This window comes from Dipodomys merriami, unplaced genomic scaffold (genome assembly GCF_024711535.1).
Source record: "Dipodomys merriami isolate MVZ:Mamm:240054 unplaced genomic scaffold, mDipMer1.0.p SCAF_57, whole genome shotgun sequence".
NCBI lineage: Eukaryota > Metazoa > Chordata > Mammalia > Rodentia > Heteromyidae > Dipodomys > Dipodomys merriami.
In genome coordinates, this window is record NW_027206146.1 from 2,765,679 (window position 1) to 2,793,441 (window position 27,763).

The 27,763-nt window shown below is 42.8% G+C and overlaps 1 long non-coding RNA gene across 1 annotated transcript; it reads right to left on the reverse strand.

The window, feature by feature from the left end:
* Nucleotides 1-451: 451 nt before the first annotated feature.
* LOC138812711 (uncharacterized) lies at nt 452-11,015 on the reverse strand. Its single transcript, XR_011367629.1, has 3 exons — nt 10,774-11,015; nt 6,578-6,644; nt 452-2,206 (listed from the first exon to the last, which is right to left on the reverse strand). It is a non-coding gene; the product is annotated as an uncharacterized lncRNA (long non-coding RNA).
* Between the last annotated feature and the right edge of the window lie 16,748 nt (nt 11,016-27,763).

Here is a 27,763-nt window from a genome sequence, read left to right on the forward strand (position 1 = left end):
ACCCCTCTGTACAGTATGTTCACAAATAAAATAAAATAAAATAAAATAAAATAAATATTAAACGGTCCATACATAATGACTTAGGGTGGTGATACATTACTCATAATATGTTTCAAAAAGGATAAACTGGGCCAGGTTATGTTGCTGAGTGCAGTCACCAGCATCCAAACATGATGTTGAGGATGCCCATTCATCCACCACAGTCCAGGATTGTACTAATTAGTAAGATTAGCTCCAGACCAGTCCATTAATTGAGAATTAGTTCCTGAAATAATGGTAATAAATGGTTGTTCATGCCTGCACTGTATTGGATGAAGTTCTCCTATAGATTATACTATTTGTATAGAATTAATGCAATGGTATATTGCCAGAGCCTGCCGTCAATGAAAGGGAATCCTGAATTAGGGGGCAAGGATGTGGAAAAATAAAGACATAAGACAAAGGATGGGGTCGGGAGGTCTGCAGCTCCAGACTGCAGCACCGTTTATTTTTAACTTTCCCTAATATATACTATTAGAAGTCAAGAGGTAACATAAGGTTACAATAGTCCAGAAAAACAAAGAAAATTTTAGTAAAAACAGAGTGCAGTAAAAACAAGACAAGGTCAACTAGTAGAAAGTAAAACAAACTCTTCAGACATGGCAAAGCAATCCTGGGCACCTGGTGTTTTTTAAGTAAGCCAGTTCCTTGTACGTGCCCCATGTTGAGCACCAGGGTCAAGATGACCTTTAAACTTTACTGTTGGCTCCCAACATCTCCCCTGTCTTTGTTTAAAGAAACAAACCCGCCTGTCTTAGGTTGGGTGGATTGCCTTGTCTGTCTTACGGACATCAGGAACTTCTTCAGAGTGAAGCTGAAGGTCCTGTCTTAGGTTGGTCAGACTGGCACCCCCTTTTACCTGTCTCTGGCTGCAGTTCCTCTCGGGAGGAATTCATTTATATGGAGCTTGATCTTATGTAGCTGGCTGGCTAAACTCATAAGAGAGTTTTGCAGTGCACGTATAATACAAGGAAGGCATAGAAAAACCATCAGCAAAAGCATTCCCAGGCCAAGCAATGACATTAGCAATCCTTTAACATAAGTCAGGGAAGGGATATAGTGTTGAAATTGTTTAAACAGTTTTTTTTTTAGCAGTTTTTTTGCCACTTTAGAGTCCAGAGGTAGGGCTTGTGTAGTATTATGAGCAAGCTGATTAAGATAATGGTCAGTTTGTACATTTTGTGTTAGTGTCACAGCAGCTGCCGCTGAGGAGGCAGCTAATAAAGACCAAAACATCAGCTACAAGTAGCCCAACAAATCGATGAGGGCACATTAGTTCTTTCAATTGTCTTAACACCTGAATGCCAGAATCTTCATACCAAGTTTCAGAAATATTTACAGGAAGCATAACAAAAGATGGTTGTCTAACAATAAGTATGGATTCAGTTATGCCGCTATACAAGCAATTAGTAAAAGAACAATTAGAGCAGGTAACATTAAAATAATTAGCTCCTACAGAGATATTAAACGGTCCATACATAATGACATGGGGTGGTGATACACAACTCATAATTATTTTTTTGAAGGATGAATTGGGCCAGATTATGTTGTTGAGTGCAGCCACCAGCATCCAAACATGATGTTGAGGATGCCCATTCATCCACCACACTCCAAGATTGTACTTATTAGTAAGATTAGCTCCAGACCAGTCCATTAATTGAGAGTTAGTTCCAGAAATATTGGTAACAAATGGCTGTACATGCCTGTTCCTTTTCGGATGAGGCTCTCCTGTAGATACTACTGTTTGTGAAGAATTAATGCAATGGGGTATGGAGTAGAATTTGCATGAACTGGGTGTTCAGTTGGTAAAGATGTCATCTGTATATTGTACATTAGATTTTTGTCCAGGATACAAATTTTATGAGTTATGGATAGCATTATAATACAGCCTGGAATGGAGACTTTAGAGCTGGTGGTAAAGCATAAAGGAGTTCCAATGTCTGAAGCTGAGATACCTCCCATCTTGGTGTGCTGGATGAAGGGATCGGGGGCTGTACTGTATGCTGATCTATTGACGTGAATGAGTACTTCAACTTCCTCCCAAGTTGTAGAGTGAACAATTGGGGGATCCGGCACGTAAGGTCCATGTGTCAGCATTTGTGTCATCTGAACGAGCCTCCACAATCCTGACGCAACGCTCAGGCAACCAGCGGGATTTATTTTCTTCCTGTGAAAAAAACACAAACATGTCCTTGACCCCATGTTAAAACCGGGCAGGCCTGTGCCAATAACCTGTTAAAGGATCCTTCCACTTAACTTGGGCAAAAGTTCTTTGCTCTCCTTTTTTCCCAAAACCACTGTGCTGCAGAAAGGCCATTATAATCTAAACTTAAAATATTTAGTACAAATAAAGAATGAGAAGAATATTAACAGGAGAGAAGGGGTATAATTCCCCCCTTTTAATTTAAAAATTTGGTGTTTTAACAGCCTGTTGGCTTGTTTAACAATTTCTTGTCCTTGAGGAATATAGGGAATATCTGTATAGTGAAAAATCTGGTAAGATTTACAAATAGTTTGAAAAGCTTGTCTGACATATCCCGCACCATTATCAGTTTTAATATGTTTAGGAAGTCCCATAGTGGCAAAGCAGTGTAGGAAATGAGCAACACAATGTTTGTTAGTCTCCCCGGCAAGAGGAGCAGCCATAATAAAATCAGAGTAGGTATCTATGGTAACATGGACAAAGCAAAGCTATCCAAAAGATGGAATCAGGCAGGAGTTTAGTCTATTTTTTCCATGGTGGAAGTGGTCAGGGTAACGATGTAGATTTTTTCCAGGTGATTGTCAGGCTGTAGCAGCAGCAGCAACAGCAGGGTCGCTCAGTGGCTCCAAGGGACTGTCACATCTCGTGCTGGGATGTAAATTTCTATACAGACTGGTTAAGGATACAAGTAATACATAGCTTGGCAGGCTGTGGGCCCACTAGTTTTTAAGACTATTTAGACAATAGCCCAGGACAAATTACCACGATGACAACCTTTTTAACTAGATAGTTCTTTTAATAAGGCTGATTTTCTAGGCAGATATAGAGGGCTCAGGCCTGTACTACTATTTTCCATGCCTTTTTCTTCTGTCTATTTTGCCACATTTTTTTTTTATAACTCTGGTCCCTTGTCCTAATAAGGGGATGATGGGTGAAGATTCATCTTCTGTAACTTCTTCAAGCTGACTCAGGCATGTTGGTCCTACCTAGCCAGGAACCTATAACCTTAGTCTATTTTACAAAGAGGTTACCAGGGTTAGATGTCATGAAGAACAATATTTTAACTTTTGACAAAAGCACAGACTTTTTCTCGGGCCACAGCAGTGTAGCTTGTTTAGCACTCTGGTTTGTAAAAGCATCTTTAGGAATGTGACCTCTAGTGACCCTAACAATACCTAGATCACCTGTGCAGGCCTTCAGACAGATGTTAATAGAAACACACTTTCAGGTTTACAAACTTTTTTCTTGAACAGATAAATTTCATGTAGCTGGTGTTAGCTCAAAAGTTACTGTCAATTAGGGCTTTTGGCACATACTGGGGTAGGGATTTAAACCATCCCCCACATTTTATAACTAGCTTTTTAGTACTATGACAGATTACTAACAAGTTTCTGTCCTTACAAGGTAGATATTCATGGACATTAGGCATGCTTACTAGCTATCTTCCCATGACCTCCTGGCTCTGACCAATTTTTTCCTCCATTGCTCTTGTCCCAGGAATGTCTTCTCTACACTGGGATAAATGCCTCATTGGCATTTCCATTAGCTGGTCACTGGACTTGAACTCAGGGCCTGAGTGCTGTCCCTCAGCTCTACAACTCAAGGCTAGCACTCTGTCACTTTGTGTCCCAAAGCAACTCTGCTGAGTAGCAGTGACAGTCTCACAGGGACCTTTTTCTGCCCAGGCTGGCTTTAAACCAGTTTGTAGATCAATGAGTCTTATAAAAGGCCACTGTACTCCAATTAAAAGCAACAAGGTGGTCTACATAGAAGTAGCTTTTAAGCATGCTCTTACCTGAAACTTATTAAGAGCCAAAGTTACATCTGACAAACTTGTAAGAATCCTCTGTGCTTTGCTCTTGGCTTGCTGGAAACTTAAAAAAAAAACCTATAAGAGCAAACTGGAATAGCAATTAAGCAATTATTTTGGTAATCCTCATTTTTCCACTATGAGGCAAATGTTAAGAACAATTTTACTTTTAAACTTTATATCCAGAAATCCATTCCTAATTTTTTAAGCCTCCTATTAATCTCTTATTATTTTATATTTTAGTTTTTAGTTACATTTAAAAAATCCCTTAAAATCTTGAGGGCAAGTGTCACTCATTGTCTCTTGTCTGCTTGTTTTAAAACAGATACACATTAAAACTTTTAAACTCAAAAGACAATTTTTCTTTAATGCAAGAATTACAATCACCATCCCTGTACCAAAAGCTAGACTTAACACATTTATGACTTGTAAAAACATATCCTAATTGTAGAATATCATAGAAAACAAGTCACTTTATACAAATACATTTTTAACCCTCTTTTTAAGTCCAAGTGGCAATTTTAGCAATACTAATCAGATCATCACATCACTAATTTTTACCATCATGTTACTAGTATTTATCTGTAGAGAAAAAGAACAGAACAAAGTTGGGACACTTGGCCCCTCCTGTGGAATGGGCACACACCTAATCTCACTCTTTAGGGTAAGATGAACTGTGTTTCTGCCAGTTTGTCCTCTTTCACCATGCGTGGACTCCTCCCATGGCCCGTCCCACCATGTATGACCAGGTGAACTGCACTTCGGCCTGTTTACTCCTTACCCCTAAAGATAGGTCTTTTGTTGACTTTTAAGATTTTTCCTTTTCTTATCTCTTGGTTTTTGAATGAAAATACATAGTTTTAGACAGACAGAACAGCTAATGTCTTTGACAGTGTTAAACAAACTTTTATATTTAAACTTTTAATATTTATCCCCAAATTTTAGCCAAGAGAACTAAATTCCAAACAGCCAATGCATTTTTGTTAAGCCAGATAACTTGATTACAGTGTAAACAGCCTTATGCATTTTAAAATACCAGATTTTTAAAATTTTTTAAGTTAAAAAATCCTTAAAAGGTCACTTAAAACAATGTGAAAATTCTTTAAAATTTTTGGTAATGTCCAAACCTCATAATCTTTTAAATTTTAAACGTAAGCTAACTCAATTGTTACAGCATGCTGATAATTCTTATCTTAAACATGTTCACAAACATACAAAACACACACAGATCTTAAAGCGCACAAAAAATCAAAATCAGTTGTATGTACATTTAAAACTGGTACCAATTTTAAAACAGAACTGGACAAGACAACAACCAAAGGCTGAGTTGGGGGCTAATGGGCCCCCAGTTTATTGCTACCTCAGAAAACATAACAGAAAACACACTGAAGTAAACAAAACAAACAAGTGGCCACAAAGACAAAATCAGGTCTCAGTGAATGGGGCAACATCTCACCACCATTCACAAGTGGGACTCAAATCCACTTACCAGGGGACTCGAAACCCCTTTACCCACCTCCAGAGGATTTTTCTTTTAGATTCCTGCAAACATTGACCCAGCGGCCTTCCAAGGTGGAGGAGATTTGCCAGTCATCTTGGGGCAAGGGAAAGAAGTCCCTAGCCGAAGTTCCCTCAGACTGACAAGTTCTCCCCCATACTCAGACCCCCTGGGCCAAGGCCCGAGGCTAAGATCTTGCTGGTGACACTTGCAGGTGGTCAGTGGCATTTTTATCCTGCTGGGAGTTCTCCCTGCCGGCCCTTTTAAGTTATTGTTAGATCCTCCAGGTTTTTCACCCCCTGACCCCCCTATTTCTGGATCCAGAGAGGGTGGAGGAGGTGGCAGTGAAGGGTAGAAAGAGGGGTCAGTTTAAAGTGTAAGTAAAAAAGAAGGAGCTAGAGAGAAACAGATACTGAGGGGATGTTAGCCAATCTCCTCCGGGCTCTGGCATCATGATGAATTTGAGAGGAGAAACATTCCAAGAATTCCAGAATCCATACACACAAACATTGAGACAAAACACATTTAAGCATGTGTGTTGTAGATTATCAGACAGAAAGTGCTGGATTACAGATGGGCCCAAATGTCCCCAGTACTGGATAGTTTACCCTGATGGGAATCCGGGGGACGTCTCCCACTGGCCCTGTTGGCTGTGTTATAGCACATCCGCCAAGACTCTTGCCAACCCCAATACAGAACCTGCAGGCTACACAGATACTAGACAATCACAAAGCAGCAATGTTTTAACTTACAGGCCATTTGCATCATAGTGTCCCTGAATCATTTTTTCCTTTTTTTTTTTTTTTTTTTTTTTGCTAAGGTTTTAAGCTAATGGTTCCTTCCTCCGGGAACCAGGGGTATACTTCCTCAACAAAGTGAAAGAAACATTCTAACTGTCTTTCACTCCTTGAGCGTGAAGCATACCCTTGAGAGCCTGCACATATAGCGTGCGGCTGTTACCTTGCCCCATAATTTCTTATTCCCGACTATACTCTCTCCTTCTCTCTATTTCTGGACGTCCTCTTACCTTAGCGGGGTCCTCTGCCATGATCCCAGGTTTTCAGTTCCCTGTTCCGGTTGCCACTTGCCAGAGCCTGCCAGCAATGAAAGGGAATCCTGAATTAGGGGGCGAGGATGCGGAAAAATAAAGACATAAGACGAAGGATGGGCTTGGGAGGTCTGCAGCTCCAGACTGCAGCACCGTTTATTTTTAACTTTCCCTAATTATATACTATTAGAAGTCAAGAGGTAACATAAGGTTGCAATAGTCCAGAAAAACAAGGAAAATTTCAGTAAAAACAGAGTGTAGTAAAAACAAGACAAGGTCAACTGGTAGAAAGTAAAACAAACTCTGCAGACGTAGCAAAGCAATCCCAGGCACCTGGTGTTTTTTAAGTAAGCCAGTTCCTTGTACGTGCCCCATGTTGAGCACCAGGGTCAAGATGACCTTTAAACTTTACTGTTGGCTCTCAACAGGGTATCATATGGGATGGTGTATAATTTGCATGTACTGGGTGTCCAGTTGGCAAAGATGTCATCTGTATATTGTACATTTGATTTTTGTCTGGGATCCAAATTTTATGAGTCATGGATCGCATTATAACACAGCCTAGAATGGAACCTTTAGAGCTGGTGGTAAAGCATAAAAGAGTTCCAATGTCTGAAGCTGAGAAATCTCCCATCTCGTGTGCTGGATGAAGGGATGGGGGTTTTCCATAAGCTGATCTATTGATGTGAATGAGTACTTTGTGAATGAGTACTTCAACTCCCTCCCAAGTCACAGGGAGTACAATTGGGCAATCTGGCATGTAAGCCCAGTGCGTCAGGGTTTGTACCATTTGGATAAACCTCCACAATCCTAGTACAATTGTCAGGCAACCAGCGGGCTTCATTTTCTTCCTGTGAAAAAACACAGACATGTCCTTGACCCCATGTTAAAACTGGATCTGTTAAAACTGGATCGGGCCGTGCCAAGCACTTGTTAAAGGATCCTTCCACTTAACTTGGGCAAAAGCTCTTTGCTCTCTCCTTTCCCAAAACCACTGTGCTACAGAAAGGCCATTACAATCTAAGTTTAAAAAATTTAGTACAAATAAAATGTGAGAAAGAATATTAACAGGAGAGAAGGGATATAATTCCCCCTTTTAATTTAAAAATTTGGTGTTTTAACAGCCCGTTGGCTCATTCAACAATTCCTTGTCCTTGAGGATTATAGGGAATATCTGTAGAGTGAACAATCTGGTAAGATTTACAAAACGTTTGAAAAGCTTGTCCGACATATCCTGGACCATTATCAGTTTTAATATATTTAGGATGTACCATAGTGGCAAAGCAGCGTAGGGAAGAAACAATACAATGTTTGCTAGTCTTCCCGGCAAGAGGAGTAGCCATAATAAAATTAGAGTAGGTATCTATGGTAACATGGACAATGCAAAGCCGTCCAAAAGATAGAATCAGGCAGGAGTTCAGTCTACTTTTCCCACAGTGGAGGTGGTCAGGGTAACAATGTAGATTTTTTCCAGGTGACTATCAGGCTGTCAGGGTGTGGAGCAGCAGCAGCAGGGTCTCTCAGTGGCTCCAAGGGACTGTCACACCTGGTGCTGGGCTGCAAATTCCTACACAGATTGGTTAAGGATAAAAGTAATATCTAGGCTTGGCAGGCTGTGGCCCCACTAATTTTTAAGACTATTTAGACAATAGCCCAGGACAATTTAGCAAGATGACAACTTTTTAAACTGGATAGTTCTTTTAATAATAAGGCTAGGATTTTCTAGGCAGATATAGAGGGCTCAGGCCTGTACTACTATTTTCCATGCCTTTTTCTTCTATTTTGCCACATTTTTAAAATTTTTAAAAATTTATTTATTTTTTATGACTCTGGTCCCTTTTTCTTAAAAGGGGATGATGGGTGAAGATTCATCTTCTGTAACTTCTTCAAGTTACATGGCTTTTGTCCCAGGACTGTCTTTTCACTCTGGGATAAATGTCTCATTTGCATTTCCATTAGCTGGTCGCTGGACTTGAGCTCAGGGCCTGAGGGCTATCCCTCAGCTCTGCAGCTTAAGGCCAGCACTCTGCCACTTTGAGTCCTAAAGCAACTTTGCTTGCTTGCTCTTTTAGCACTCTGCTGGCCCAGTAGAGGTGACAGTCTCACAGGGACCTTTTTTTTTTTTTGCCTGGGCTGGCTTTGAACCTGTTTGCAGATCAATGAGTCTTATAGAAGGCCACTTTACTCCAATTAAAAGCAACAAAGTGCTCAACATAGAAGTAGCTCTTAAGCATGTTCTTACCTGGAACTTAGTAAGAGCTAGAGTTACAAACAAACAACTTGTAAGAATCCTCTGTGTTTTGCTCTGGTATTACTGAAAACTGTTAAAAAAAAACCTGTAAGCACAAACTGGAATAGCAATTAAGCAATTATTTTGGTAATCCTAATTTTTCCTTTGTGCACTTTGAGGGAAATCTTAAGAACAATTTTACTTTGAAATTTTATATCCAAAAATCCATTTCTAATTTTTAAGCCTCTTATTAATCTCTTTTATTATTTTATACTTTAGTTTTCACTTGTGTTTTGAAAAGATCCCTTGAACTCTTGAGGCCAAGTGTCAGTCATTGTCTCTTTAAAACTTTTAAACTCAAATGATAATTTTTCTTTAATGCAAGAATTACAATCACCACCATTATATCAAGAAGCTAGACTTAACACCTTTATGACTTTTAAAAACATCCTAATTGTAGAACACCATTGAAAGCAAGTCACATTATACAAACAAACTTTTTAACCCTCTTTTTAAGGCCTTTTTAATTTTAATTTTAATACATCCAAGGGGCAGTTTTAGCAATACTAATCAGATCATCACATCACTCATTTTTACCATGTTTCCAGTGTCTATCTGCAGGGAAAAAGGACAGAACAAAGATGGGCCATCCGGCCCCTCCTATGGAATGGGCTCGCACCCAATCCGACTCTTTAAGGTTAGATGAGCTGCGTTTGTGCCAGCTTGCCCTCTTTTACCATGCGTGGACTCCTCCCAGGGCCTGTGCCACCATGTATGATTACCTGAACTGCACTTCTGCCTGTTCACCCCTTACCCCTAAAGATAGGTCTTCTGTTGGCTTCTAAGTTTTTCCCTTTTCTTATCTCTTGGTTTTTGAATGAAATACACAGCTTTAAACAGACAGAATAGGTAATGTCTTTGGCAGTGTTAAACTAACCTTTACATTTAAACTTCTAATATTTATCCTCAAATTTTAGCCACAGGAACTAAATCCCAAATAGCCAATGCCTTTTTGTTAAGCCAGATAACTTGATTACAGTGTAAACAGCCTTATGCATTTTAAAATACCAGATTTTCTATTTTTTAAGTTAAAGAATCCTTAAAAAGTCATTTAAAACAATGCAAAATTAAAAAAATTTTTGGTAATGTCCAAACCTCATAACCTTTTGAATTTTAAACTTAAACTCACCCAATTGTTATGGCATACTGACAATTCTTATCTTGAACATGTTTACAAACACATAAAAAACACACACAGGGGCTGGGAAGGAGGCTCAGTGGTAGAGCCCTTACCTTGCATGCATGAGGCCCTGGGTTGGATTCCTCAGCACCACATAAGCAAAAAGAAAAAAGCCAGAAGTGGCATTGTGGCTCAAGGGGTAGAGTGCTAGCCTTGAGCTGAAGGGCTGAGGGACAGTGCCCAGGCCCAGAGTTCAGGCCCCACGACGGGACCCCCCCCCAAAAATAAAAAAACACAGATCTTAAAGTGCGCAAAAATCAAAATCAGTTGCATGTACATTTAAAACTGGTACCATAATTGGAAGTGTACTCATTACCTTACTCATGTAACTGTAACCCTCTGTATAGTATCTTTACAATAAAAAATAAAAAAATATTAAAAAAAGACTGGTACCAATTCTAAAACAGTACTAGACAAGACAACAACCAAAGGCTGAGTTGGGGACTGATGGGCCGCCAGTTAATCCCTACCAGAACTCTGTGCCATTCTCAAGCTGAATCCAGAGTTTGCTGAGTGAGTCTGCCACTCTCACCCAGAACTTCCCTACCTCAGAAAACATAGAACAGAAAACACACTGAAGTAAACAAAACAAACAAGTGGCCACAAAGACAAAATCAGGTCTCAGTGAATGGGGCAACATCTCACCACCATTCACAAGTGGGACTCAAATCCACTTACCAGGGGACTCGAACCCCCTTTACTCACCTCCAGAGGATTTTTCTTTTAGATTCCTGCAAATATTGACCCAGCGGCCTTCCAAGGTGGAGGAGAATTCCCAGTCATCTTGGGGCAAGGGAAAGAAGTCCCTAGCTGCTGTCCCCTCAGACTGACAGGTTCTCCCCTATACTCAGACCCCCTGGGCCAAGGCCCGAGGCTAAGATCTTGCTGGTGTCGCTTGCAGGTGGTCAGTGGCAGTTTCATCCAGCCTCCCTGCTGGCCCTTCCAAGTTATTGTTAGATCCTCCAGGTTCCTTGCCTACCGCCCCCTCTACTTCTGGGTCCAGAGAGGGTGGAGGAGGTGGCAGTGAAGGGTAGGGAGGGAGGTCAGTTTAAAGTGTAAGTAAAAAAGAAGGAGAGAAACAGACATTAAGGGGGTGTTAGCCAGTCTCCTCCGGGCTCTTGCATCAGATGAATCTGAGAGAACAAACTTTCCAAGAATTCCAGAATACATACACACAAACATTGAGACAAAACACACTTACAGCATTGCATTGTAGACTGTCAGACAGATAGTGCTGGACTACAGATGGACCCAAATGTCCCCACTAGTGGATAGTTTACCCTGATGGGGATCTGGGGGTTGTCTCCCACCGGCCCCATTGGCTGTCTTATAGCGCGTCCGCCAAGACCTCTTGCCAACCCCAATATAGAACCTGCAGGCTACACAGATACCAGACAATTATAAAGCGGCAATGTCTTAACTTACCAGCCATTTGTGTCATAGTGTCCCTGAATCCTTTTTCCAATTTATTTTGCCAAGTTCCTAAATTGATGGTTCCTTCCTCCGGGAACCAGGGGCATACTTCCTCAAGAAAGTGAAAGAAATGTTTTAACTGACTCTGTCCAACTTTCACTCCTCGGGCGTGAAGCATGCCCTTGAGATCCTGCACATACAGCGTGCGGCTGTTACCTTGCCCCATAATTTCTTACTCCTGTCTATACTCTCTCTCACTCTCTATCTCAAGTTTCTGGACATCCTCTTACCTTAGCGGGGTCCTCTGCTGTGATCCCAGGTTTTCAGGTCCCTGTTCGGGTGCCACTTGCTGGAGCCTGCTGGCAATGAAAGGGATTCCTGATTTAGGGGGCGAGGATGAGGGGAAAAAAAGACACAAGACAAAGGATGGGGTTGGGAGGTCTGCAGCTCAGGACTGCAGAACCATTTATTTTTAACTTTCCCTAATATATACTGTTAGAAGTCAAGAAGTAAGCAGGGTGCCTATGGCTCACGCCTGTAGTCCTGGCTACTCAGGAGGCTGAGATCTGAGGATCATGGTTCAAAGCCATCTAGGGCAGGAAATTCTGTGAGACTCTTATCTCCAATAAACCACTAAAAAACTGGAAGTAGTGCTGTGGCTCAAGTGGTAGAGCTCTCGCTTTGAGCTGAAGAGTGCAAGGACAGAGCTCAAGCCCAGAGTTCAAGCTCCACAACCGACAAAAAAAAAAAAAAAAAAAATCAAGAAGTAGAATAAGGTTACTATAGTCCAGAAAAACAAGGAATGTTTAGGCTTAGTAAAAACAGAGTGCAATAAAAACAAGACAAGGTCAACTAGTCAAATGTAAAACAGACTCTACAGGCATAGCAAAACAATCCCGGGCACCTGGTGTTTATCAAGGGAGCCAGTTTCTTTTTCTTTTTTTTTTTTTTTAAATTTAATTTTATTTTATTTGAGAACATACTGTACAGAGGGGTTACAATTACATGGGCAGGATAATGCATACATTTCTTACCAAGCATTGCAGCCTCCTCCTTTGTTTACCCTTCACCTCCCTTCCCAGCCTCCCCCTCCCCCCAAATCCCAATCATACTCCCCTCTACCCCCCCACACCGACATTGTAAAGCTGGTTTTGACATGACATTTTGTACTTCTCATTGTTGCAACAGGTCCACCTGAATCCTTAAACGACTTGTTTGTCCCCATCTCCTCCACATGTTATACTGACATCAAATATAGTGAAAGCGGGGGTTACACTGTGGGGGAGGGACATACAAAGCAACAAAGAAATAAACTTATAAATGCGTTAGAAACACATGCATGAAAGAAACGAAAACATTAAAATACATATTTAAGGGTTCATTTTCCTAACATCACATTATCTGACCTTTTCCGCTTGACTCATACCTATACTAGATATTGCAAATAAGGGAAACCATGGGACCTATGTTTCTTTCGGCCTGGCTTACTTCACTTAATATAATTTTTTCCAAACCTTTCCATTTCCTAACAAATGGGGAAATGTCATTCTTTCTGATGGAGGCATAGAATTCCATTGTGTATATATACCACATTTTCTTGATCCATTCATCTACTGAGGGGCATCTGGGTTGGTTCCATATCTTAGCTATGGTAAATAATGCTGCAATAAACATTGTTGTGCTGGTAGCTTTAGTGTGGTCTTGTTTGTAAACATTTGGGTAAATGCCCAAAAGTGGGATTGCTGGATCATAGGGGAGATCTAAGTGAAGTCTTTTGAGGAACCTCCATACTGCTTTCCAAAGTGGTTGAACAAGTTTACATTCCCACCAACAATGAAGTAAGGTTCCTTTCTGTCCACATCCCCTCCAGCATCTGTTGTTGTTAGAGTTCTTGATTTTTGCCGTTCTAACTGGAGTGTGGTGATATCTCAATGTTGTTTTGATTTGCATTTCTTTTATGGCTAGGGATGTTGAACATTTCTTCATGTGTCTATTGGCCATCCTTCTTTCTTCTTCAGAGAAGCTTCTCTTTAAGTCTTTCGCCCACTTATTTATTGGGCAGTTGTTTCTTTGAGGATTTGTTGTTGGGTTTTCGAGTTCCAAGTATATTTTAGATATGAGACCCTTGTCCGTTGTATGGCTAGTAAAGATCTTCTCCCAATCGGTGGGCTTTCTATTGATCTTGCTAGCTATGTCATTTGCCCTGCAGAAGCTCTGCAACCTTATGCAATCCCATTTGTCCAACCTTTTTTTGATTTGTGTGCTTCCGGGTCTCTATTCAGAAAATTTTGGCCTGAGCCAAGGAGACCTAGGGTTTCTCCTATTCCATCCTGTAATGTTTTCAGAGTGTCTGCTTTGAGTTCAAGGTCTTTGATCCATTTGGAGTTGATTCTGGTGCAGGGTGATATATAAGGATCTAGCTTTAGTTTTCTACATGTAGTTAACCAATTTTGCCAGCACCATTTACTGAAGAGGCTGTCTTTCTTCCATTCTATTGTTTTAGCTCCCTTATTGAAGATTAGATGGCTATAGGTCTGTAGGTTCATTTCTGGGTTTTCAATTCTATTCCATTGGTCCTGAGGTCTGTTCTTGTGCCAATACCAAGCAGTTTTGATTACTATGGCTTTATAGTAGAGTTTGAAATTTGGTATTGATATTCCTCCAGCAGTGTTCTTTCCGTTGAGGAGCGTTTTTGCTATTCGGGGTCTTTTATTTTTCCATATGAATTTTTGGATTGCCTCTTCTATTTCCTTGAAAAATGAGGGTGGAATTTTGATAGGTATCGCGTTGAATTTGTAGATAGCCTTGGGAAGTATTGCCATTTTCACGATGTTAATCTTGCCAATCCAGGAGCATGGGAGGTTTTGCCATTTTTTTTTTTTGGGTCCATTCGTGGGGCCTGAACTCTGGGCCTGGGCGCTGTCCCTCAGCTCTTCAGCTCAAGGCTAGCGCTCTACCCCTTGAGCTTTTTTCTTTTTGCTTATGTTGTGCTGAGGAATCGAACTCAGGGCCTCAGGCATGCAAGGCAAGCGCTGTACCACTGAGCCACCTTCCCAGCCCATGTTTTGACATTTTTTAAGTTCTGTGTTGATTTCCTTTTTCAAGATTTTAAAGTTTTCATCATAGAGGTCCTTCACTTCTTTAGTTAAGTTAATTCCTAGGTATTTTATTTTTTGTGGGGCTATTACAAATGGAGTTGCTTTCCTAATTTCAGCCACACTTTTCTCATTGTTGGCATACAGAAAAGCCATTGATTTTTGGGGGTTAATTTTATACCCTGCTACTTTGCCAAAGTTTTGAATCAGCTTGAGTAATTTGGGAGTGGAGTCTGTGGGATTCTTTAAATACAAGATCATGTCATCTGCAAAGAGGGAGAGTTTTATTTCTTCTTTCCCTATTTGGATCCCCTTTATGTCTGCATCTTGTCTTATTGCTGTAGCTAGGCATTCTAATACTAGATTGAAGAGAAGTGGAGAGAGTGGGCATCCTTGTCTTGTTCCTGAGTTAAGAGGAAATGGCTTTAGTTTTTCACCATTGAGTATAATGCTGGCTGTAGGTTTGTCATATACAGCCTTTATTGTATTGAGGAATGTTCCATGGATTCCTAATTTTTCCAAAACCTTCATCATAAAGGGGTGTTGGATCTTGTCGAATGCTTTTTCTGCATCTATTGAGATAACCATGTGTTTCTTATTCTTGCTCCTGTTGATGTGATGAATAATATTAATTGATTTGCGTATATTGAACCAGCTTTGCATCCCTGAAATGAATCCTGTTTGATCATGGTGTATGATTTTTTGGATGAATTGTTGAAGTCGATTGGCCAAAATTTTGTTGAGAAGTTTTGCATCAATGTTCATCAAAGAAATGGGTCTATAGTTCTCTTTCTTTGATGAGTCCCTGCCTGGTTTTGGGATGAGGGTTATGATGGCTTCATAGAATGTGTTCGGTAGTGAGCTTTCTCTTTCAATTTCATTGAAGAGTTGGAGGAGTATTGGTGTGAGCTCTGCTTTGAAGGCCTTGTAAAATTCCGCTGTAAAACCATCTGGTCCTGGACTTTTCTTAGCTGGGAGGTCTCTTATTGCTGTTTCTATTTCAATGCTTGATATGGGCCTGTTAAGCTGGTTTAACTCATCTTGGTTTAGTTTTGGCATGTCAATATTTGCTAGGAAAAGGTCCATTTCTGTCAAGTTCTCAAACTTATTAGCATAAAGTTTTGAGAAGTATTCCCTTATAATGTTCTGGATCTTGGTTGTTTCCGTGGTGATGTTTCCATTCTCATCTCTGAGTTTATTAATTTGGGTGTGTTCTCTTCTTTTTCTGATAAGGTTTGCTAAGGGTCTGTCAATTTTGTTAAGTTTTTCAAAGAACCAACTCTTTGTTTTGTTGATTCTTTCTATAGTTTTTTTGGATTCTAATTCATTTAATTCTGATTTAATTTTGATTATTTCTTTCCATCTACTGGATTGGGGTTTATCTTGCTGCTCTTTTTCAAGGAGGTTTAGATGTGTCATTAAATTGTTAGTTTCAGATCTCTCCAATTTGTTGATGTAGGAGCTCAGAGCTATAAACTTGCCTCTGAGTACTGCCTTTGCTGTGTCCCAGAGGAGCTGATAATTTGTGTGTTCATTTTTGTTGAATAGCATGAACATTTGAATTTCCTTTCTAATCTCTTCCATGACCCACTCATGATTCAGCAGTGTGTTGTTCAGCCTCCATGTGATACCGGACTTTCTTTGGTGGCTTTTGGTGTTGAGTTCTATTTTTATTCCCTTGTGGTCAGAGAGAATGCAAGGTATAACTTCAATGTTTCTGAATTTAGACAAGTTTGCTTTGTGGCCTAAAATGTGGTCTATTTTAGAAAATGTTCCATGTGCCGCTGAGAAGAACGTGTATTCTGATGCTGCTGGGTGAAATGTTCGGTAAATGTCTGTTAAGTCTAGTTGATCTATGCAGCTGTTTAGATCTGCGGTTTCTCTGTTGAGTTTTTGCCGAGTTGATCTATCTAGTGGGGAGAGTGGTGTGTTAAAATCCCCAACAATTAATGTCTTTGGATCTATATAGGATTTGAGGGAAAGTAGTGTTTCTTTGATAAATTTGGGTGCTCCATTGTTTGGCGAGTAGATATTTAGAATTGTAATATCCTCCTGAAGGAGAGATCCTTTAATTAGTATGTAGCGACCTTCTTTATCTCTTCTCCCGAATTTTAATTTGAAGTCTATTTTATCTGATATTAGGATTGCAACTCCCGCCTGTTTATGAGGGCAGTTTGCTTGGTAGATTTTTTTCCAGCCTTTAACATTGAAAATGTGTTTGTTTTTACGGGCAAGATGTGACTCCTGCAGGCAGCAGCTAGAAGGGTCTTGTTTTTTAATCCAACTAGACAGTCTATATCGCTTAATTGGAGAGTTCAGTCCGTTAACGTTAAGAGATAGGACTGAGAGGTATTTGGGAGTTCCTGCCATGTTATCCACCTTCTTGGGGGCTGCGAAAACTGGGTTCTTCCTAAGATTCTTGGATTCTTAGTTTGGGTGCAGTTTCTTGGCCTTTTTTGCGGTCTTGTTGGTTTTCTATGTGTAGGACATCTTTAAGAATCTTTTGTAGGGCTGGTTTGGTGGAGATGTATTGTTTCAATTTTTCTTTGCTATGGAAGGTTTTTATTTGGCCTTCAGTTATGAAGGAGAGTTTAGCTGGGTACAGTATTCTTGGTTGATAGTTGTTTGTTTTTAGGGCATGGCATACGTCATTCCAGGCTCTTCTTGCTTTGATTGTCTCTGCTGAGAAATCTGAGGTGATTCTAATTGGTTTTCCTTTATAGGTGATTATTCTTTTCTCCTTGACAGCTTTAAGGATCTTTTCCTTGGTCTGGGTTGATCCTGTGTGGATTATAATGTGACGGTGGGATGTCCTATTTTGGTCTGGTCTATTTGGGGTTCTAAAAGCTTCTTGTACCTGAATAGGCCTATCTTTTTGTATGTTTGGGAAGTTCTCTGCTAGGATCCTGTTAAACAAATTTCCTAGACCATTAACTTCTTTTTCTAGGTGCTCCTCTACACCCATTATCCTTAGATTGGGCCTTCTGATGGTGTCTTCCAGGTGTTGGATAGACCTATCATATTTCTTGGACTTGTCTTGGATGGTTGTATGTTCTTTCTCTATAATATCTAGGCTGTCTTCAATCCCTGAGATTCGATCTTCTGCATGGTCTAACCTGCTGTCAAGACTCTCTACTTTGTTTTTTTATCTCTTTTCCTTCTAATTGGTCAGCTTTGATGGGGAAGCCAGTTTCTTATATGTGCTTTTAAGCAAGCACAAGGACCAAGATGACCTTTACTGTGGAGCTTTACCATCGGTTCCCAACACCCTGCGAGCAGGAGAAAGTCCTTTATGTTCCTTATGAACCAATAGTGGGAAGAGTCACAATAGCAGGACTGTGCTGTTCCAGGCGCCAGCTGACCCTAGAGAACGTGGCTGTGGCGTTCAGCTGGGAGGAGTGGCAGCTCCTGGACCCAGCCCAGAAGGACCTGCACCAGGATGTGATGCTGGAGAACTACAGCAGCTGGTGTCAGTGCATGAGGATGCAGCCCCAGGTCACAGGGGACCCCAGACAGTGGCTTTTCCTTAAGAGCTGCTTAATGGGTGAGAATCTTGGAAAATCTTTTAAGTGATAGCTTTTTGGCTTCAGACAAGCATGGATAATGTGCTCTCTCCTGAGAAAAAAGCTTCTGCTCTCACATGCAAGCACTGTCTAATTCTTAGTGCAACCCTCTTCTATATTAACACAGCTCAGTCCCTGTATCCAAGTCCTCTCTCATTTGTACAAACAGGGTGTCAGGTCACAAAACCTGATGTCCTCTCAAAGCTGGAATGAGGTGAAGAGCCTTGGACAGGGAGAAAAAGCCCAGGTGCATCTGCCCAGGTGAGCAAGTGGGAGCCGGTGAGATACATAAGCACACACTGTGTCCTCTTTGGAGAGAGCACTGCGTGGCGTCTCGGGGCACAGAATCCACCTCCAGGCATCCTCTTCCTGTCTCACAAGGAAATGTACCCCATTTGTTCTTTGGAGATCTGGTCCCTCTTACTTCTTGTTTTCCACTTAATTTTCTTTTCCTTTTGATTCTATCACTTTTATCAGATTTATTTTAGATCAGTTCTATAAGTTACTGCCTGTTCCTTCTACCCTTCCCTGAGTGACATTTCACCTTCCTGACCTACACTCCCTATAGACATGTATTTGTCACTCTCTCTGACTGGGGATCTCTTGTCCCATTGGGAGAGGCTCATCCCTCTACCATGTCTATTCTTACCTATACTGATTTTATTCTGCACTTGCTACTTTTCCCTCTACTTGGAGACTCTTTAGTAGTTGTGTTTCCTCTTTGCTCTGTTGTTTTCCAAATAGTCTTCAGACGAACTACAGTTACCTGAGGAGATGCTTTTATACTGTTATAGAAATGTAACTAAAAAACTTTTTCCTTGTGGTGCTGGGGATTGAACCCAGGACCTCTTATATGCTAAGCATGCACTATACCACAAGCTGTATATCCCCAGCCCTAAAGTCATTTTGACAAACACCAATGAATTGTAAGAGTTTTCTTCTGCACATACTATGCACATGGTTCATTGCTGTCTTCATCCCTAGCAAATGGCAGAACTGAAAAGGATCAAAGGATGCTGAAGAGCATGAGACTCCACCGGGAAGCTTGTGGGAACGCAGTTCCTTCAGGCAACAGTCACTCACCTTCCAGGGAAAATCGAGATATGTTTGGGTTACATGCAAAAACTTTGAGACTAAATTTAAGTGTAATCAACCAGAAGAAAAACTGAAAGAATTCTCCTAAATTTAAGGAAGATCTGAAATCTCATAGGAATGAGAAATGTGAGGTCGTCCAATCTGAAGTTAATTTCCCTGTGAGTGGAAAACCCAGTAACCACAAGTCACAAGTCATCAGGCATCGGAGAACCCGTGAAGTTGAGAAAACTCATACTTGTGAATGTGGTAAAAGCTTTGTCAAGAAGTCTCAGCTTCTTGATCATGAGTGAGTTCACACAGGACAGAAGCCGTATGGGTGGGTGCAGTGTCTGTGAGAAACTATTTTCCAGGAAGTCCAGGCTCAACGAACACCAGAGAATCCATGAAACAGAGAATTCACTTACATGTAGTGACTGTGGAAAAGTCTTCACCCTGAAGAGCGGTCTGGCTGAACACCGGCAAGCTCATACTGGAGAAAAACCCTTCATGTGTGGCAAATGTGGGAAAAGGTTCCCATGCCAGCAGAATCTCCTAATCCATCAGGAATCATACTGGAGAGAAGTCCCGTGCATGCCGCTTGTACAGGAAAGGCTTCACTGGGAAGAGCATGCCGGTCATCCATCAGTGCACTCACATGGGAGAGAAGCCTTTTGTGTGTGCAGAGTGTGGGAAGGGCTTCACCACCAAACACTTCTCCATTGTCCATCAAGGAAACCATACTGGTGAGAAGACTTATGTGTGCCGTGAGTGTGGACTCTCCATGGAGAGTCACCACCAAACCCACACAGGAGAAAGAAGAACCCTATGCATTCAGTGAATGTGGAAAAGCCTTCCCCAGGAAGAGTAACCTCATGGTCTGTGAGAAATACCATACAATAGGGAAGCTGCGCCCGTGTACTGAGTGCAGGAAGAGCATGCGCATCCTGCATCAGCTTACTCACGTGGGGGAGAAGCCCTGCATCTGCAGTGTGTGGGGGAAAGGTTTTGCCTTTAAGAGCAGCCTTGCTGTACACCAACGTACAGCAAGAAGCCCTTTGTGTGCGGAGAATGTGGGAAAGGCGTCACTATGAAGTGCTATCTCATCAGACACCAGGAGATGCATGCCAGGGAGAAATCCTACGTCTGTGCAGAGTGTGGCAAAGGCTGTGCTAAGGAAACAGACCTCACTCTACATAAGCAAGTTCACACAAGCCACAGGCTTGTGACAAATGTGGGAAAGGGGTCACTGTGAAAACCTACCCGAGAGTTCACCACCAAACTCACAAGTGTGAGAAGCTCTGTATGTGAGGTGAATGTGGAAAAAGGTTCTCCTCAAAGAGAAGCCATAATGGAGATAAACCCTAACCATGCAAAGAACAGGACCGTGGTGTTGCGAGGACTTTGTATGTTGACTGGAAATTTTACTCACACACATGCAGCCTTGTTACCTCCTGGGAATTTATATGAGACAAACTATGAGTGTGATCAGTGAGGGAAACCACCCTCCAATATGCAAGTAGTCCTTAAATTCCTTGAACAACTCAATGAAGAGAGAAGAGACACTGGACTTAGCAGTTGGGGTTAACTTCCCACTCATTTGTCAGGATTCATTAGAAACACAACAGTGCATACAAACAATAAGTCCAGGTACATAAATCCTTGGCACTGAATCTGAACTCAACAGACAAATGTTGTGAGGGAGGAAACCAATGAGTACTTGGTTCTCATTGTGTGGGAGTATTCTCCTCCCACTTATAAATGTAGTTGGCATACAATGTCTCCATACCAGAGGGTGTATCCTGGGGAAAATGAGGGAATTTGCATAGGAATGAAATTTAATACAGAGAATACTAGTGCCTTCAGTGACTACTTCACATTGTCCGTCAGAAAAGTCCCTCAGATATAGTTAAGACCAGAAAATCTTGAAGGAATAAAGTCTGTATTGAGGTAAATATAAATGAAGAAAGCCGATGGGGAGAAAGGCCAACAGATCAGTGGTGAACACATACGCAGAGGTGATGTGATGATCGTAGAAGCTCCTGTGCCCAGGAGCTTGTTGTCAAAAATAGTTCACACTGGAGAAGAAACTTTCAAATTCACAATATATAATAAACCAATTTTTTAAAGAATCCAATCAGTATGGTTTAAAAAAATGTTTAGCGTTCAGTGATTGAACCCAGGGCCTTGTAAAGATAAGCATGTGTGCTATCACAGAGCCTGGGGTCCTGCCCATACAATTAGCTGTTCTTTGTTTTCTTTCAATACGAGGGTTGAAACTCCAAGCTTTATGCTTGCTCATGAGACCACTCTGGCACTCGATCCACGCCCCATTCCCTTTGCTTTTTAGTTTATTCTTCTGAAGATAGTCTCACATATCGGGGGCCAGGCTAGGCTTACTATCCTAATTCTGCCTCCCATATCACTGAGATGACAAATATACCACCATGCTGGATGTGGTTTTGAGAGGGAAGCCTCAGAGTTAACTGTATTGTCTGGCTTTAAACTTTGATCCTCTATTCTCAGCCTCTTGGGTAGCTAGGGCCACTAGTACCTGGCTCACAAGTCTCAATAACAAGATCATATTATGTAAACTACTAGAAGAATATAGTTACCTATGCTCAGGACAATTGTTACAATACATTTTAATCACTATTATTCATTCTTACATTGGAGTGGATGTTCCATAATTTACCGAACTATTCACCTATTATAATCCACCTCTCCCCTCCTTTTAAGTTACAAATACATTTTTAAAGAATTATTTATAGCCATGTGCTGGTGCTTCACACTGTAATCCTGTCTATTCAGGAAGCTGAGACCTGAGGATTGAGGTTCAAAACCAGCACAGGCAGGAAAGTCCATGAGACCTTTTTTTTTTTTTTTTTTTTTTGTCAGTTGTGGGGCTTGAACTCTGGGCCTGGCCACTGTCCCTGCGCTCTTGAGCTCAAGGTGAGCGCTCTACCACAGCACCACTTCCGGTTTTCTAGTGGTGTATTGGAGATAGAGTCTCACAGACTTTCCTGCCTGGGCTGGCTTTGAACCATGATTCTTAAGATCTCAGCCTCCTGAGTAGCTAGGATTACAAGCGTGAGCCACCAGCACCAAGCTAGATTTCCTTTTCTACCATGGAGGCCTCACTGTGTTGCCCAGGCTTGTCTGTTCTGTCTCCTACGTAGACAAGGCTGCTGACCCCACCTCTGCCCCTGCCACATCATATAGCAAGCACACAGACCCGTCTGCCTGGTGCATGTATACACACGCACCACATAAGGACAATTTCAACCAACAGTATACCCGTGTACTGCAGTGATCCCATAGGGTTATATTGCTTAGTGATGTCATGGCTGTCTTAGTTGATATAAGACAACATCTAAGAGTCCATGAGACTCATGTCCAGTTAACCATCAAAAAGCCTGGTGAGCAAGCCACTGGCTCACGCCTGTAATCCTAGATACTCAGGAGGATGAGATCTGAGGATCATGGTTCAAAGCCAGCCCTGGCAGGAAAGTCCATGAGACTCTTTTTTTTTTTTTTTGGTCCGGTCATGGGACCTGAACTCTGGGCCTGGGCGCTGTCCCTCAGCTCTTCAGCTCAAGGCTAGCACTCTACCACTTGAGCCACAGCGCCACTTCTGGCTTTTTTCTTTTTGCTTATGTGGTGCTGAGGAATCGAACCCAGGGCCTCAGGCATGCAAGGCAAGCGCTCTACCACTGAGCCACCTTCCCAGCCCCCATGAGACTCTTATCTCCAATAAACCACCAGAAAACTGGAAGTGGAGGTGTGGCTCAAGTGGTAGACTGCTAGCCTTGAGCTGAAGAGCACAGGGACAGTGGCCAGGCCCAGAGTTCAAGCCCCACGACTGACCAAATAAAATGCCTAGTGGTTAATTGGAGATGAGAGTCTCACCATCTTTCCTGCTGGGGCTGGCTTGAACCTCAATCCTCACATCTCAGCCTCCTGAGTAGCTAGGATTACAGAGGTGAGTCACTGGTACCAAGCTTGCACAGTATTTGTATTAGCATATTATTGCACAAGGTATTAAATAACCACTAGGTCTACAAATCCAGCCCTAGCAAGTAGAAATGACCAGAAGAAATACCATTTCCTCTGTGTACTATTACAAAGACCATCCTACTAAAAGAATTTGTACTGTCTGGGCATGGATGGCTTTTTGCCTGTCATCCTAGCTACTTAGGAGGCAGATACTTGAGGATCACAGTTCAAAGCCAGCCTGGGCAGGGAAGTCCGTGAGACTCTTATCTCCAATGAACCACCAGAAAACTGGAAGTGGTGCTGTGGCTCAAATGGTAGAGCATTCTACCTGAATGCTCTACCATTGAGCCTGAAGAGTGCAAGGATGGCACCTAGGCCCAGAGTTCAAGCCCATGATGGACAAAAAAATTAAAAAAGAATTGTGCTGTTCCAGGCATCACTGACCCCGGAGCTCATGGCCCTCTCCCAGCATTCAGCTGGGAGAAGTGGCGGCTCCTCGGTCCTGCGCACGGGTACGTACAGGAGTGATGCTGGAGAATTACAGCAGCTGTTGTCAGTGGGTGAGGATGTGTCCCTGGGCTGCTCTGTGGGGGCCCTGCTCTTCTCAGCATGGAAGGTGTGTGGTTCCCTGAGCCCCAGAGAAGTGGGGATAATGTGCATTCTTCTAAGAAGCGCATTGGTGTGGCAGATATAGGCTGTACCATTCCTATATCAGAGTCTTCTCCCATGTGGATGGATCATAACCTAAGGTATCTGTTATTTTCGGTGCCAGGGTACCACCAGCCAGACGTTCTCACTGTGTTGCTCTGAGGAGAACCATGAACAGGGTGATGAGACCCACTGTGGATGTCAGTCAGGTGAGCGGAAGAACCAGCGGGGGGGGGGAGGGCATGGGCCGCCAGCACCAGTGGGCATCGCAGTATGCATGGGTTTGAGACCTGTAATCAGAGCCTCTGCCCTGCTTTCAGTGGGAGAGCCATTGCTTTGTAGCAGTCGAGAGAAAAACAGACCCTTACGTTGCCTCTGATACAATCCCTTTCCTGTTGGTGAAGTGCCACTTGCTGTGCACACACAGAGGGGAGGTCAGGTCGAACGCCAGGGGCTGGGCCCAGCAGAGCTAGACAGGCTTTTGTGGGTGTTGATCTCATTGAAGAAAGAGACAGTAAAGGAGAGTGACATTCCCCAGGATTCCAATGAGAGTCTGTGATAAGAGCACAGTCCCTGTGGCTGGGAACCTGAGAGTCATCCTGTCTCTCGGCTCACTTTGCATTTCACTGAGACCATCCTCCCCTGCCCCACAATTAAAACAGTCCATGAGAGGCTTCCATAGAGCTGGGTGCCAGTGACTCACACTGGTCATCCTAACTACTCAGGAGGCTCAGATCGGAGGATCACGGTTTAAAGCCAGGCTGGGCAAGAAAGTCTGTGAGATTCTTATCTCCCAATTGACCAGTTTTGTTTTGTTTGAAAAAAAAAAGCCAGAAGTGGAGCTGTGGCTCAACTGGTACAGCACCAGCCTTGAGCCAAAAAGTTCAGGGTTAGTGCCCAGGCCTTCAATTCAAGTGCCTGTACTGGCCCAAGAAGAATAAAACAAAAACAAAAACAAAAACAAAACCTAAAGCCAGGTGGGGTCATGTGGATCTGGGGTCCCCACAAGCTACTTGAGAAACAGGGGCTTCAGGATTTTTTGAGCCCCACCTGAGAAACACAGCAATACCGTGTGTGTGTGTGTGTGTGTGTGTGTGTGTGTGTGTGTGTGTGTGTGTGTGTGCGCGCGCGTGTGAGTGATTGTGTGATGGTGATCCTGGGCTTGAATTCAAGGCTTGGCCACTGTCCCTGGGCTTTTTCCCCCTCAAGACTGGTGCTCTATCACTTCAGCTGTAGCTGAGGCTGGTAGTTAATAGAAGAGTCTCTCACTTTCCTGCCCGGGCTGGCTTTGAACCACAATCCTTAGATCACAGCCTCCTGAGTAGCTGAGATTGCAGGCCTGAGCCTCTACTGCCCAGTTTTAGTCTCCAAACTTTTTTTTTTTTAGGTCTGGTCGTGGGGCCTGAACTCTGGGCCTAGGTGCTGTCCCTCAGCTCTTCAGCTCAAGGCTAGCGCTCTACCACTTGAGCCACAGCGCCACTTCCGGCTTTTTTCTTTTTGCTTATGTGGTGCTGAGGAATTGAACCCAGGGCCTCAGGAATGCAAGGCAAGTGCTCTACCACTGAGCTACCTTCCCAGCCCCAGTCTCCAAACTTTTTGACAGGAGTATCTTCTTTCGTTGTATGTTCTGATGAGAGCGGAAAAGATCCCTAGATATGCAGAGGGAGGGAGAGAAAGGCTGTTCTGTTTCTTAGAAAAGTCTGCATTATGGATGAGTTGAGGCAAGCCTGGAGAAGCAGTGGGAAGAGTGAGGGGGGAAGCGCAGATCCACATTTCTAGAATAAACTGCTCTGAGTCACATTGGTAGGAGAGAAAGAGAGAGAGAGACAGAGATCTCCACCCCCATGCTGTGCAATCATTTCTGGATGGATTTACATTCTAAAATTTAAAGGCAACTAATGGAATTTTTATACCAGTGAGAATATTGCTGTGGTCAGTCATGGGGCTTGAACTCTGGGCCTGGGCGCTGTCCCTGCGCTCTTCAGCTCAAGGTGAGCCCTCTACCACTTGAGCCACAGCACCACTTCCAGTTTTCTGATGGTTTATTGGAGATAAGAGTCTCCTGGACTTTTCTGCCCGGGCTGGCTTTGAACTGTGATCCTCAGATCTCAGCCTCCTCAGTAGCTAGGATTATAGGTGTGAGCCACCGGCGCCCGGTGAAAGAAGTATTTATTAAACAGCACAAAATGGTTAAGGATTTAGCTAAGTGGAAGAACATTAGCTACCCAAGTGTAGGGCCCTGAGTTTGTTCTTCGGCTGTGCAAAAAAAAAAAAAAAAAAAAAAAAAAGAAATAAGCTAAGTAGACAATGTGCATATAAATTCAATAAGTGCTCCTTTTAAAAAAAAGGATAGTAATTTCATGATTTAAATGACAAATTATATCATTTTAAATTGCCATAAGGTCAGAGATACTCCCATCTTTGGCTCACCTATTCAAGGTCTTGCATTTCTCCCTAAACTCCATCCCTTAAGCCACAAGTCCACTTTCAGATTTTTAGTAGTTCATCAGAGATAAGAGTTGCATGAGGTTGGGTGCCTGTAATCCTAGCTACTCAAGAGGCTGAGATCTGAGGATCACCGTTCAAAGCCAGCTTGGGCAAGAAACTCCGAGAGACTCTTATCGCCAATAAACCACTAGAAAACCGGAAGTGGTGCTGCGGCTCAAGTGGTAGAGTGCTCATCTTGAGCTGAAGAGCGCAAGGGCAGCGCCCAAGCCCAGACTTCAAGCCCCATGACTGACAAAAAAAAGGAATTTCATGGACTTCTCTGCCTGGGCCGGCGCCTGTCAGTATCAATCAGAATGTGCTGACCAACTGCCCAGTGCTCACGGTAGTAGCATCTGTCCTGTGTACACTGGGAAACTGATCTCACCTCGTCAGTTCACTATAGCTCTTTCAGATGAGGCACAGCGACTGTCCACCAAGAGAGTCATGGGGTGGAGGGACATAAGAACGGACAGATTCGGATCCCGGTTTCTTCACAAGCCTACAGGAGCCTCTCACTATAGACCTGAAGCCATTGTACATGCAACTATACACGCACACTGAGATTCATCCCTGCTGGGTGTGGGGTAGCATGGAGAGTGGCCACTTTAACCAGTGTCATCTTCCAGCTCGCTCAAGTTTAAGTTCAGGTCTCCTCCCTTCTCCGGGAGTCTCACTGGAATGCTATGCAGGGCTTCTAGAAAATGACACCTGGGGTCTGTCAGATTGCCAGAGGTGGGGGGGGGAGCGGGGAGTCTCCCTCCCCTCCCACAGCTTGTTACTGAGTCCTGAGTCCTTTCCCTACTTGCTCTGGATCTTTCTCTGTCCCAGAATACCTTGTCCTGACACGAGCACTTACTTAACCCTGCTTGCCTCCCAGTGGGGTCTTCAGACCTAAGAGCAAACAGCTCAGCGGAGGCCTGGTAGGCTGGGCTGGATCTCTGGAGGGAGATAAAAGTCAGGGTGCATGACCTCACCTCCCTTGGCAACCGCAGTCAGCACCTCAGCCTGTGTGGCCGTGACAGGGCTGGCCCTGGGAGCTGAGAAAGTTTCCCGAATCCTTTTCCCAATGGCTAATTACCAAAACCGATTATGCATCTCCTGCTGCTTTCATGAGTGGATGTCAGCTGCACCTGGGGTTTCCTAGCATTTCTACCTGCATCAATGCCACCGTGTTGACAAGTTCAAGCCCTCTCGCTCCCCCTTCTCCTCCTCCTCTTTAAACACTTTCAACAGATGGCCTAAGAACTGGTTCTCTCTGTGCATATTATGTGAAGCTGTTTTTGTTTTCTTCTCTTTCTTTTTGTTTTCTGTCAGGTGTGAGGCTTGAACTCAGGGCCGGGGCACTGTCCTTGAGCTTTTATGCTCAAGACTAGTACTCTACTACTTTGTACTACAGCTCCACTTTTGGAGAAGCTTCTGGCT